This window comes from Microcaecilia unicolor, chromosome 2 (genome assembly GCF_901765095.1).
Source record: "Microcaecilia unicolor chromosome 2, aMicUni1.1, whole genome shotgun sequence".
Classification (NCBI taxonomy): Eukaryota; Metazoa; Chordata; class Amphibia; order Gymnophiona; family Siphonopidae; genus Microcaecilia; species Microcaecilia unicolor.
The window spans coordinates 489653886-489666305 of NC_044032.1; the positions used below are offsets into that span (position 1 = coordinate 489653886).

Here is a 12420-nt window from a genome sequence, read left to right on the forward strand (position 1 = left end):
CTCAGAGATGCATATTATATCTAATTTTTCATTTAGTGCAATATATTCTAACTCTCCTATCTTATTTCTTAGGCTTCTGGCAGTCGCATATAGACATTTCAAACTGTGTTGCTTGTTCCTATTTACATCTTGCTCAGTAGTTGACAGTTTTAGTTTGCTGTCTTTTGTCTGATTTTTATTTGAGGACTGCTGATCTACTATGGGCTGTTTTGCAACCTCGCTATTGGGATACCCTATCTTCCCTGTTTTGGTGATATCTTTGAAAGATACCTTGTTCCGAACCATGTGTTTTTGAACGACTGTTGGCCTTCCCCTACGTTCTATTTTAAAAGCTGCTCTCTCTCCTTTTTAAAGGCTGATGCCAGCAGTCTGGTCCCACCTTGGTTAAGGTGGAGCTCCTTCTTCCCCAGAATGCTGCCCAGTTCCTAACAAATCTGTAACCCTCCTCCCTGCACCATTGCCTCATCCACACATTGAGACTCCGGAATAGAGAGTTGCACGGGGACAGAAATCCTACCCATCCCCGCCGTCCCTGCTGGAATCTTACCCGTCCCCACCCATCCCCGCTGGAATCTTACCCGTACCCACCCATCCCCGCAAAAATTTAAACCATCCCAACCCGTCCCCACCCGTCCCCGCAAGAATTTAACCCATCCCCGTAAGAATTTAATAGTACATAAAAGAAAGTTCCAGTCAGCTCCCTTTCTGGATTTGAGCCACAGCACTGTAGGCAAGGACGGACCAGAAGTTGGAACTTGGAACACTCTGGTGCGCACATGTAAGATTTGTCTCTGATTCACTGGGATTGTGTGCTGAGAGGCCGCCACATGCACGCGCCAGTAGGTCAGGTGACATCTGATTCTCGTGCCTGTGTCAGAGCTGAGGTCTGTGCACCAGCCTGGGAGCAAAGAGGATTAATAGTAACAAAGTAAGTGACAGCAAATAGACCTGAACGGTCCGTCCACTCTACCCAATAGTCACACTCATGATCAATTCATCATTAAATCAACGAGTGTGATATTATATACTTGATTATGGTCTTTCTTTCGTGTTTCTGGAACAAAGACCACAGGAGTCTATCTGGCCCCATCCTTATGTTCCAACTGCTGGAGTTGCCATCGAAGCCCACTCCAGCCTATTCATGTTCTCATTTGTGGGACACAGACCGTAAAAGTCTGTCCAGCACTGTCCTCATGTTCCAGCCACTGAAGTTGCTGTCTAAGCCCTTTCCAGCCCATCCTACACCAGATTGCCATGTATGAGACACAGAACATACAAGTCTGCCAGGTATCAGCTCTAGTTCATCACAGCCAGAGTCGCCATCTAAGCGTCACTTGACACATCCACACACATGCAGCCATTTAAGGTTAGCTTTTATATAACTTCCATTTTCTAATTAGAGATCCTCTGTGTTCATCCCACGCCTTTTTGAATTCCGTCATCATTTGTGACTCTACCACCTCCTTAATGGAAGACTTTCCACATTTATGCTGTTAAAGCAAGGAAGAAGAGGAGGAGGAGACAGCACTCAAATAAATTGGTATTCGGTAGATGAGAGGCTGGTGCAGATGCAGCTTACACTTCCACGGGAAGCCCACAGAACTGGTTCCATCCCCGCGGGAACCCCGCAGGAACTGCCTCCGTCCCCGCGGGAATCCCGCGGGGACGGAAGCCGTGCAGCTCTCTACTCCGGAACTCTGCCTGTCTCTTGGGCCCTGCGCTTGCAACAGGTAGCATTCATACAATTCTACCCTAGAGGTTCTGGATTTGAGCTTTCTATGTAAGAGCCTAAATTTGGCTTCCAGAACCTCTCTCCCACATGTTTCAATGTCATTTGGTACCAACATGGCCCAAGACAGCTGGCTGCTCCCCAGCACTATCTAAAATCCTTTCTAGGTCATGCATTAGGGTCCGCCACCTTCGCATCAGGCAGGCAAGTGACTAGGCAATCCTCATGTCCACCAACCACCCAGCTGTCTGCATGCTTAAAAATCGAATCACCAACTACAACAGCTATCCTAAACATTCCCTCCTGGGCACTAGCTACTGGTGACACTTCCTTGGTGAAATAGGATACCACATCCCCTGGTGTGCTGGTCCTGGCTACAGTATTACTTTCAGCTGCATCAGTGTGATGCTCTCCTTTTAGAAGACTTCCCTCTTCCAAGGCAGCACATGTGCTGCCAGATTGGAGGTGGGACTTCTTTACAACGTCCCTGTAGGCTTCCTCTATGTACCTCTCTGTGTCCCTGAACTCCTCCAAGTCTGCTACTCTAGCCTAAAGAGAATGGACTCATTCTCTGAGAGCTAGGAGTCTTTCACATTGAGTGTCACATGTATGATAATCTCCCAGGTGGTGAGAGGTTATATGTGTGTGCTCGATGCAAAGACTGGATAGCACCCCTCTCGCTGCTGGACTACTGTCTGCATCTTAGTATTATAGAGTTGTTTAATTAAAACTTCTTAAGGTACTGGGGGTATCAGATGAATTTGAAGAACCTTAAGGTTGGTGTAATTTGTAATTTATTTAGTGTTTGCGTCTCAGAAACAAATTAAATGTAAAACTCTATTGAAAAATGCAATGAATTTGACGGCTTTTCTGGAATCATCCTTGGAGGTGGTCACGCAAAGAACCACTTTGTTAGTGACTTTTGCATTAGAATTAGATAGAGATGCAGTGCTCAGATTATCCTTGAGACATTTAAGTTCTTTATTTATGGGTTCAAAAGTAAGGGTTTTCCCGGATTTATCCAGGGAAACCCAAAAGAGACGTAAGTTATTTCTAGATTTGCGTCCTAGGGCAGTAGCCCTGGGAGCAAACTTTCTTTTGAAATTTCCTTGTGTGTGTAGGATTTTCCTTCACACAAAACAATATCAATTTTTTGAACCCCAACAGTTGGATGATTTTCTGAAAGGAAGAGAGAGTATTATTGTGAAAATCTAGACCCGAATGTAACACTGTAAAGCAGCTTTGAGTAAGTTGGCAGAACATGGCGCAGTCTTGGTTTAACAAAATTGATTACAAGCTGGGTACTTAACAACTTGTTTAATGTTTCATAATTCTTGGATCACTTACTTAACTTGTGGACGATAACAGTTTGTTAATTTCCTATTTCTTTTTTCTTCATGTTGACCATTTTTCAGTATAGTGTTATATTATTCTTGATTGAATATTATTATGTATATTAAAATGCAATAAAGAAATTAAAAAAAAAAAAAAAAAAACTCTATTGAAAACTCTCCTCTTGTTCTAATTAGAATAATTGACTATAAAAGAAGATTTGAGTTAGGGTTGGGTGGTTTTTGGGGAGGGTGTGTGGGAATGAGGACTGAACTAGGCCCTACTGTGTTTTCTAGAGATTATCTGTTAATGCTGTGGAAGAAAATTCAAGTTTTAGAACAAGGTGTGAAGGGTATAGAGACTAGCTAATTAGAAAGTTTGCTTTTTTGTTTTAAATTCTAACTGCGTTTATCATTATCCTATAGTTCATATTTTAAACCCCAATCTTTAAGTTACCAAGCACATAATAAAATAATGTCACTTACCCACAGAAATGTTCTCTTCTCTCAGAACTTTGCAGAAAGAAAGTTAAGTGGGACCTTTCCTCTTTATATAGTTTGCATTCTAAGAAGAGTGTTTCAAACAAACCATTTGAAGCTAGCCCAGTAATCAGATTGCCCTTAGTAACCTTTGCAAATATTCTACTTCCTCACACTTTAATTAATACCTAATTTAGGTTAGTAGTAGTGCTACCTCTCCAGCAGGCAAGAACAGAAAATAACTTTCTTTTAGGACAGTTTAAACCTTGCTACTATCCTGTTTTTACTCTTGGCTGTTACGTTTCTACCTTTAGAGAAAGTTTCAGTTTAAAACTATGGGGAAAAGGGGTGTACACTATGGAAACTAGTTAATAATGCTTGCTTCTCTCTATTTTATTTTTATTTTTTTATTTTCTAAGACTGAACTAGGCTCTACTGTGCCTTCTAGACACTATCTGTTAATGCTGTGGCAGAAAATTAAAGTTTTAAAACTATGGGGAAAAGGGTATGGAGACGATCTAATGAAATTTGCTCTCTTTTTTTTTTTTTCTAATTCTGGCTGTGTTTATCAGTATCCTACAATTCCTCTTTTAAACTCCAATCTTTAAGTTACCAGGCACAGAATAAAATAATGTCACTTACCCACAGAAATGTTCTCTTCTCTCAGAACTTCTCAGATGATGTATAGACTTGTCTAGACACCATACAAAATACTTAACTATAAATAGTTATTTTTTAATGATAAAGTAAACATAAAACTCTTTAATTTATTCATCTTTTTATTCTTATGGACCTTGATTTCATAAGTAGTTTTGAGTGTATTTAAATTTAAACTGTATAATTATTGATGTGTGGGAATTTTTGGTTCTTTGCTGGAAGTTTGAGTGATTATCAAGGACAGAACATGCTCACGGCACTTGTTGCACCCAATTACAAGTGTTGTGGACATAAGTAAAACAATTCCATTTCCTTTTCATCCTGTTGGACCAGTCCAGACCAATAGGTTGTGATCCCTTTTCAGATGAAGATAAAGATACTGAATTGTTCCAGTGACATCACCGGTATAAAGTCTAGCTGGAATCCTTCACTATTACTTAACCTCCAGCAGATGATATTGTACTGGTGATGCAGTACGATTTAGGGGAGATGAACCTGCCCCCCTTCTTCCTAGTCGGCAATCCACAGTCTGTTTTTCTGGAACTAGGTCCTTATATCAGTGGACCCAGGAGTGTTTTGAGCCTCCGCTGCCCTGAGTTTTAGTTCATTATCTGTAGCTCACTGGGGTTGCTGGCACAGGTCCTTGTGTGACTACTTCTGCAGACAGGAGGCATCAGCTTTCCCCCAGCACCCCAAGCTGGCCACTGCAAAACAAAACAAAAATAAAAAAGAAGAGAGTTCTAGTTTGGCTAATTTTATTGCTGTAATGTGTCTGGGGGAATAAAGTTCATTAAAAAAAAAATTTGAAGAGAGAAGGAAAGAAGACAGAACAGGGTGGCTGGAAGAAAGTTATACCTGGGGGCCTTGTAAGACACTTGTTGGACCTGAACCCTATTGGGCACTAAGTCTGGAGCCAGGACTAGTAAGGAGGACGAACAATGCTGAGGTTCAGAAGCTGGTTCATGCAGTTGTGGAAGTCTGTAGGAACCAGAAGCTCAGCAGTGCTTCCAGCTCCTTTTACCTTTTGTATGTTGTGGGACCCACCATTGCTAATCTGACGGCTCCCAGGGATGTTTTGCATCGGGGGGGGGGGGGGGGGGGCGTCTCTTCTGAGGCACTATATGGCCCATAATGACGGTCGTGGCCCTCCCATCTGTGGTGGGAATGATCCCTCTAGCGTGTGAGGGCTTTGCGAAAGGGGTACACTGATAGGATGGAGAATTTGATAGGGCATCCCCCATGCTCAGTTGTTAGCTCAGTCAGGGAGGATCAGGCCCTGGGAACCTTGGGGCTCAAATAAGTGTGCACTGTTTTGTACTGTGTCCACAGATTATTGGTGGGGGAGGGGCTCAGCATGGACTTGGGGGTTCTCCACACCTGTTGAGAGCAGGGACCCAAGTGGGTGGGCCTCTACAGCAGGGCCATAAGTGGCCCAGATACATTGGTGAAGTTGCCATCAGCATGTCTCCAAGCCCTCCTGTGTCCCCTCCAAGAAGGATACCCTTTGGACTCGGAGGAGGACCTACCACAGCCTTCCCCTACAGGGGAAGTCCTCAGGGACTTGGATGAGGTCTTCCTGGTGGTCACTCTTTTCAGGAAGTAAATGAGTCCTCTCATTGATTCGATGTCAGCCTTAGAGATCTCATCCCCATGCCTGGAGATGCTGTCAGATGGGACCACATTCCGTAAGGACTCTGGAAACTACCCAGGTGTTAATCCTTCACATGGTGCACTCGCAGATTTTCCTGGTGAAGTTGGAGACTCAGAGGGGACCCTCAAGGGCAATAAGCATCTGAATAGACGTTCTTGCAGTGGGATGATCTTGTCAGTTTATTTTATCTTTCTAAGGTGGATTTCTTGATCAGTGTTGAGCAAGAAATCTACTATTCTAGTGGGAGTGAGCTCTGTCCTCAATGAGGAGCATGACAGAGTTGAACAACTGAAGGAAGCCTTTGCCTCCACTGTGTTGGGGGTTCAGGCCTTTGTGTGTGGGGGCTCTGTGTCCCTGGCTTTCCTGCTTTGAACACAATTTCCTGAGGCTCTAGAGGCGGCTCACCTGGAATCAGGAACCACCTTTCTAGCAGATGTCTTATATAATTCAGTATGCATCTCTTGAGGTGGTGGTGGCCTATAGATGGCTTTGGTTGTGCCACTGGGTAGTGGAAGCTGCCTTAATGGCACTTGAGTAGGCTACCCTTCTGAGTGTGTTTCCTCTTTGGGATGGACTTAGAAATGCTTGTTATGGATGTGGTTGAGGCTAAACCCCTCTTACCATGGGTGGGTCCTGATCACGTCAGACCATTGGAGGTAGTGTAATAGTTACACTTGGAACTTGTCAAACCCATTTCAGGCATATTTATGGTATCTTCGTGTGGTTCCTCCATCAAAAGGGAGGTGGTCCGAGTCACCCTCAAGCATTTGCTGAATTTGGGGGCAGTGGAACCGGTCCTGCACCAAGAACAGGGAAGTGGGTGCTATCTTCATGTGGTTTGTCCATCAAAAGGGAGGTGGTGCAAGTCACCCTCAAGCATTTGCTGAATTTGGAGGCAGTAGAACTGGTCCTGCACCAAGAACAGGGAATTGGGTGCTATTCCATCTATTTTGTTGGTCCCAAGAAGGGTCAAGATCTCTCTTCAGATTCTTCATTTCCATATTGAGATCCTGCATTTGGTAATTGCATTGGTCAGACCAGGGGAGTTCCGGTCTGAAGCTTTAAGAGGGGCACCTATATAAGCTAACAAATATATTACAGCGTCTCGCAGTCAACTTGAGAGGAGACAGTGCAGAGAACGGCTTTAACCCTAGTCCCTGAAGAAAGAAATCTGAAACCCGCGGAGTCGGGCGTATCCAGGGGAAGGCGGTTGGATGTTTCTAGAGATTTTGGTCCCTTAATCTACAGAGGGGGCATGACTGCTGATATGAAGATAAGTGCAGTTTGCATGAATAACTTTGTCATTTTTTAAGATGTAATTAAAGACTTTAGTGGGTGTTGGTATAGAAAGTATGTCACTAAGGAAGTATTGTTACTAATATCAATAGCACATAAGTGGGAATATATCCATAAAAAAAAGAGTAACCCAACAACAGTTAGATTAGGGAATCTTGTGCCTGTGTCAGAGATTGTTGTAGAGAGTACCATTGATCCGCTGTAAATTTAGAAAGGCAGGAGAAAATTAGCAGGTAGATCAGAGATTGTAAGGCAATTTTAATGGTGAGCAATTCAGGGTAGGAGAAAATATCTACGGAGATCTCGGCAACAGGAAGCTGATCAGAAAAAATAAGTGTAATGCCGCTGCATTAAGAGGTATGTTAAGAGGAGAGTGCAGAAAATCTAGGAGGAAGACATTGATAAAGATGAATTTCTTAGCTCTTGTGCAGCCTTGTTTCTGTGAGACAAAGCAGGTGCAGACAGTGATCCAAAATTAGATTTTGAATAAAAGCATGTTTAGATCTCGGTGAGCGGCAGTTGAGGAGTCCTGAGACTAAAGGAATAAGTGAATCAGAGCAAGGAGTATGAGGCCCACAGGGTGTGAGAAAACGATGTCATGGGGTGCCAGAATAGGAAGAGTGACGTAGGGGACGAGTCTTCATGTGAGACAGTATAGGACAGGGTTGTCCAAACTTGGTCTTCCAGGGCCACAATCCAGTCGGGTATACAGGATTTCCCCAAAGAATGTGCATGATATCTATTTGCATACACTGCCTCCATTGTATGCAAATATGCTTGTTAATTTCCCCTATCAAGGACCACTAAATGCTAAATTACAACAATTCTATAAATTTTATTAATAAATCACTTATTTTAAAATATGAGGTTACAGTACTAAATCACTATTGGGAGTCTTGCAGTCATTACACGCTCATTATACAATGTTCAATGTACACGCCCCATATAATGCATATTCATTGGGGAAATCCTGAAAACCTGACCTGGTTTGGGCTGAGGTTGGACACCCCTGGTATAGGATATTCTCGGTCTAATGAAATCATACCTGGAACTGTGAAAAGTGGTTGCCATAACGCACATTCTGTTAGACTGGTAGGCAATCCATGTCTCTGGCTTACATCCAAGTGTGGAAATGCTTTGAGCACTGGTGTGTGGACCCGGAGCTTTACCTATGGTCAGTTCAGTTGCCTTCCATCTTGGCCCTTCTTCAGAAGAGGCTGGTTTATGGGTTGTCTCTCAATTCCCTGAAGGTTCAGGTGGTGGCTGTCTCTTGATTCAGTTGTAAGTTTACTGGAGTCTCCATTGTGCTCAGTTGGACATTGTGTGCTTTTTGTGTGGAATGAAGCATATCTGCTCCCACTTTGGGTGACTCTTCCCCGTTGGGATCTTAATGTGGTTATTAATGCCTTAGGAGGCCCTCCTTTTGAGTCTTTGAAGCAACCTTTTCTGAAGGACCTCACTCTGAAACTGTGTTTCTGGTCACTGTTTGCTTGGCCAGAAGAATTTAGGAGCTCCAAGCTCTCTCCTGTAGAGACCCTTATCTATTTTTCTGTGCAGATGCAGTTTCTCTCAGGATGGTTCCATATGCCTTTCATCTAATCCAAAAAAAACAAAAGAGAGGCAGAAGATGTGCAATACAAGCACAGCAGAACAAACAGAAGACCAACAAATGTAGAAAACAGTGGCAAAGACATTAATTTTACCAAATAGACATGCCTGACGTGGCCATGTTTTGCCAGAAGGCTCTGTCAGAGGCAAAACTAGAGAGGTAAAACCAAAAGCACGCTTCTCTAGAGTAACAATCAAGTTTTGCTGCCAAGCTAATCCATGTTGTTATTTTTTTTTTAATTTAGATTTGTTCATACCTTTTTCAGTAGTAGCTCAAGGTGAGTTACATTCAGGTACCACTGGGTAGTTCTCTGTCCCTGGAGTACTCACAATCTAATTTTGTACCTGAAGCAATGGAGGGTTAAGTGACTGACTTGCCCAAGATCACAAGGAGCAGCAGTGGGATTCGAACCGGCCACCTCTGCTCTAACCACTAGGCTACTCCTCCACTCCACTCTCTTGATTGTTACTCTAGAAAGGTATGCTTTTGGTTTTATCTCTAGTTTTGCCTCTGACATAGCCTTCTGGCGAAATGTGGCCACATCAGGCAGAAGTGTATTTGGTAGAGTTAGTCTTTTCCACTACTTTTTATGTTTGTTGGTCTGCTGTTTGTTCGGTTGTCCCATCTAAACCAGACAGTATCTCTGCCAGCCTTTGTTGTTAGCAAAGATTTTGACTACACTGAAAAGGTCTGGAAAGATGTGTGTAGGGTTCTGTTGCAATATCTGGAAGTTACAAACTCTTTCTGGAAGTCTGATTGACTGTTTGTTCTGCTTCAGGAGCCAAATAGAGGAGAAAGTGCTTCCAAATCTTCAGTTGCTCACTGGATTAAGACAGACGTAGAAGCGACTTGTGGGCGCAGTGTTCTCAAGTACTGGTGATTTCTTGAGCAGAGGCCTGTGTGGTGTCGCTGGAAGATATCTGCAGAGAGGTAGCATGGTCATCGCTACATTCATTCGTAAATCATTACAATATTGACTAGCCAAAGAAGATGCAGCCTTTTGGCAGGGCGCACATTCAAAGGGCCTTCTCCGAGGACAAGCAGGCTGCTTGTTCTCACTGATGGGTGACGTCCACGGCAGCCCCTCCAATCGGAACACTTTACTAGCAAAGGCCGTTGCTAGTCCCCGCGCGCTCATGCGCACCGCGCATGCGCGGCCGTCTTCCTGCCCGAACCGGCTCGTGTTCGTCAGTCTTCTTTTGTCCGCGCTCGGTACGGTCGTGTTTTCGCCGTGTCGTGCCCCGCAAAGTCGACCTCGCGCGTTCTTCGTGTTGTTTAAAAAAAAAAAAAATCCATTCTGTGTGTGGAAAGAGACTCTTCAGTCTTTTTCCCCCCCGCTATTTCCAGTTTTTTCGCCCCGGTAAGTTTTCTTTCGTCGTCGGGGTAGGCCGCTTTTAGGCCTCGGGTCGAAGTTTTCTTCCCCTTGTTTTTCGGGTGCCTTTTCCGCCATTTCGACTTTTGATCTCGCCGGCGTGATTTTTCCGCCCATGACATCGAAGTCTCCCAGCGGCTGCAAGAAGTGCACCCAGTGCGCCCGGGTCATCTCGCTCACTGACAGGCACGCGTCGTGTCTTCAGTGCTTGGGGGCTGCGCACCGCCCGCAGGCCTGTAGTCTGTGTTCCCTTTTGCAAAAGCGGACTCAGGTAGCGAGATTGGCCCAGTGGAACGTTTTGTTCTCGGGCTCTTCGTCGGCATCGGCACCGGGGGTATCGAGTGCATCGACGTCTTCAGCGTCCAGAGCTTCATCCTCGGCCGCCAGTGCATCGAGTGCATCGAGGCATCGGCCCTCTGCATCGGCGCTGAGACATCGGACAGCTGCATCGACGTCGGTGGTACCGGGACCTCGTCGGCTGATGTCGTCGGACGGTGGTGCTTCGTCTGGAGTGCAGGTGAGGGCTGTCCATTCCCCTGCTGGTGGCGGTGAGCCTTCGGGTGGGTCTCCCCCTACCCTGAGGGCTCCTGCGGTACAGCCCCCCCGAGACCGACCTCCTTCGGCCTCGGCCCCGAGGAAGCAACGGTTGGATTCTACGTTCTCCTCGTCGGTGCCGGGAAGCTCCGGTGACATGCTTCGTCCCAAGAAGTCGAAGAAGCATCGTCACCGGTCTCCTTCCCGTGTCGGCACCGAGAGCTCTGGGTCGCCGAGGGAGTCGGCACCCAGCACGCATCGGCACCGAGAGCACCGCTCACCCTCTGTCCAGGAGGTGTCGATGCGCTCCACTCTGGACAGCCCGGAACAGCCTCCACGGCCGGAACAGGTTCTGACGTCGACGCCTGCATCGACATCCATGCCTTTCTCTGCAGCCACTCTGAACGAGAGCCTCCGGGCTGTTCTCCCAGAGATTCTGGGAGAGCTGTTGCGCCCTACCCCTCCGGTACCGGCGGTGCTTGCGCCACCGGTACCGTCGAGTGTGGCGCCGGCTGGTCCATCGCCCGAGGTGAGGTCTCCGGCGTCGGTGCCGGAAGGCTCCCCGACTACGTCGGCGGAGGGAGCTTCGCCGATGCGGGCGAGGGAGTCTTCCTCTCGACGCCCCCATCATGGACGTGGCTCCACGGAGTCGAGTCGGGCGAGGTTGCAGACACAGGTCCGTGAACTTGTGTCTGACACCGAGGGTGAGGCCTCGTGGGAAGAGGAAGAAGACCCCAGATATTTCTCTGACGAGGAGTCTGAAGGTCTTCCTTCCGATCCCACTCCCTCTCCTGAGAGGCAGCTTTCTCCTCCCGAGAGTCTGTCTTTTGCTTCCTTTGTCCGGAAGATGTCTACGGCCATCCCCTTCCCGGTGGTTGTGGAGGACGAGCCCAGGGCTGAAATGTTTGAGCTCCTGGACTATCCTTCTCCACCTAAGGAAGCGTCCACAGTACCCATGCATCATGTCCTCAAAAAGACATTGCTTGCGAACTGGACCAAGCCTCTAACTAACCCCCACATTCCCAGTACCGGATCCATGGGGACCCAGAGCTGATGCGCACTCAGTTGCCTCATGACTCTGGAGTTGTGGATTTGGCCCTAAAGAAGGCTAAGAGTTCTAGGGAGCATGCTTCGGCGCCCCTGGGCAAGGACTCTAGAACCTTAGACTCCTTTGGGAGGAAGGCCTACCATTCTTCTATGCTCGTGACCAAAATTCAGTCCTACCAGCTCTACACGAGCATACACATGCGGAACAATGTGCGGCAGTTGGCGGGCTTGGTGGATGCGCTCCCCCCTGAGCAAGCCAAGCCTTTTCAGGAGGTGGTCAGGCAGCTGAAGGCGTGCAGAAAATTCCTGGCCAGAGGGGTGTATGACACCTTTGATGTTGCGTCCAGGGCCGCTGCTCAAGGTGTGGTGATGTGCAGACTCTCATGGCTGCGTGCCTCCGACCTGGAGAATAGAATCCAGCAGCGGATTGCGGACTCACCTTGCCGTGCGGATAATATTTTTGGAGAGAAGGTCGAACAGGTGGTAGAGCAGCTCCACCAGCGGGACACCGCATTTGACAAGTTCTCCCGCCGGCAGCCTTCAGCATCTACCTCTACAGGTAGAAGATTTTTCGGATGAAGGAAGACTGTTCCCTACTCTTCTGGCAAGCGTAGGTACAATCCTCCTTCTCGACAGCCTGCGGCCCAGGCTAAGCCCCAGCGCGCTCGCTCTCGTCAGCAGCGTGCGCCTCAGCAAGGCCCCTCGGCTCCCCAG

The 12420-nt window shown here is 46.8% G+C and overlaps 1 protein-coding gene across 3 annotated transcripts in view; it reads left to right on the forward strand.

Annotated features, from left to right (window-relative positions):
* FAM193A (family with sequence similarity 193 member A) overlaps positions 1-12420 on the forward strand; it is a 328734-nt gene that overhangs the window by 87964 nt on the left and 228350 nt on the right. The window contains exon 1 of one of the 3 annotated variants that reach the window (XM_030191120.1): positions 9616-9683. The exons of the other annotated variants lie outside the window; for them this stretch is intronic. The gene's annotated coding sequence lies outside the window, so the exon portion shown is untranslated. Of the gene's footprint in view, positions 1-9615; positions 9684-12420 lie in introns of those variants that run through there. 3 annotated transcript variants of the gene reach the window in all.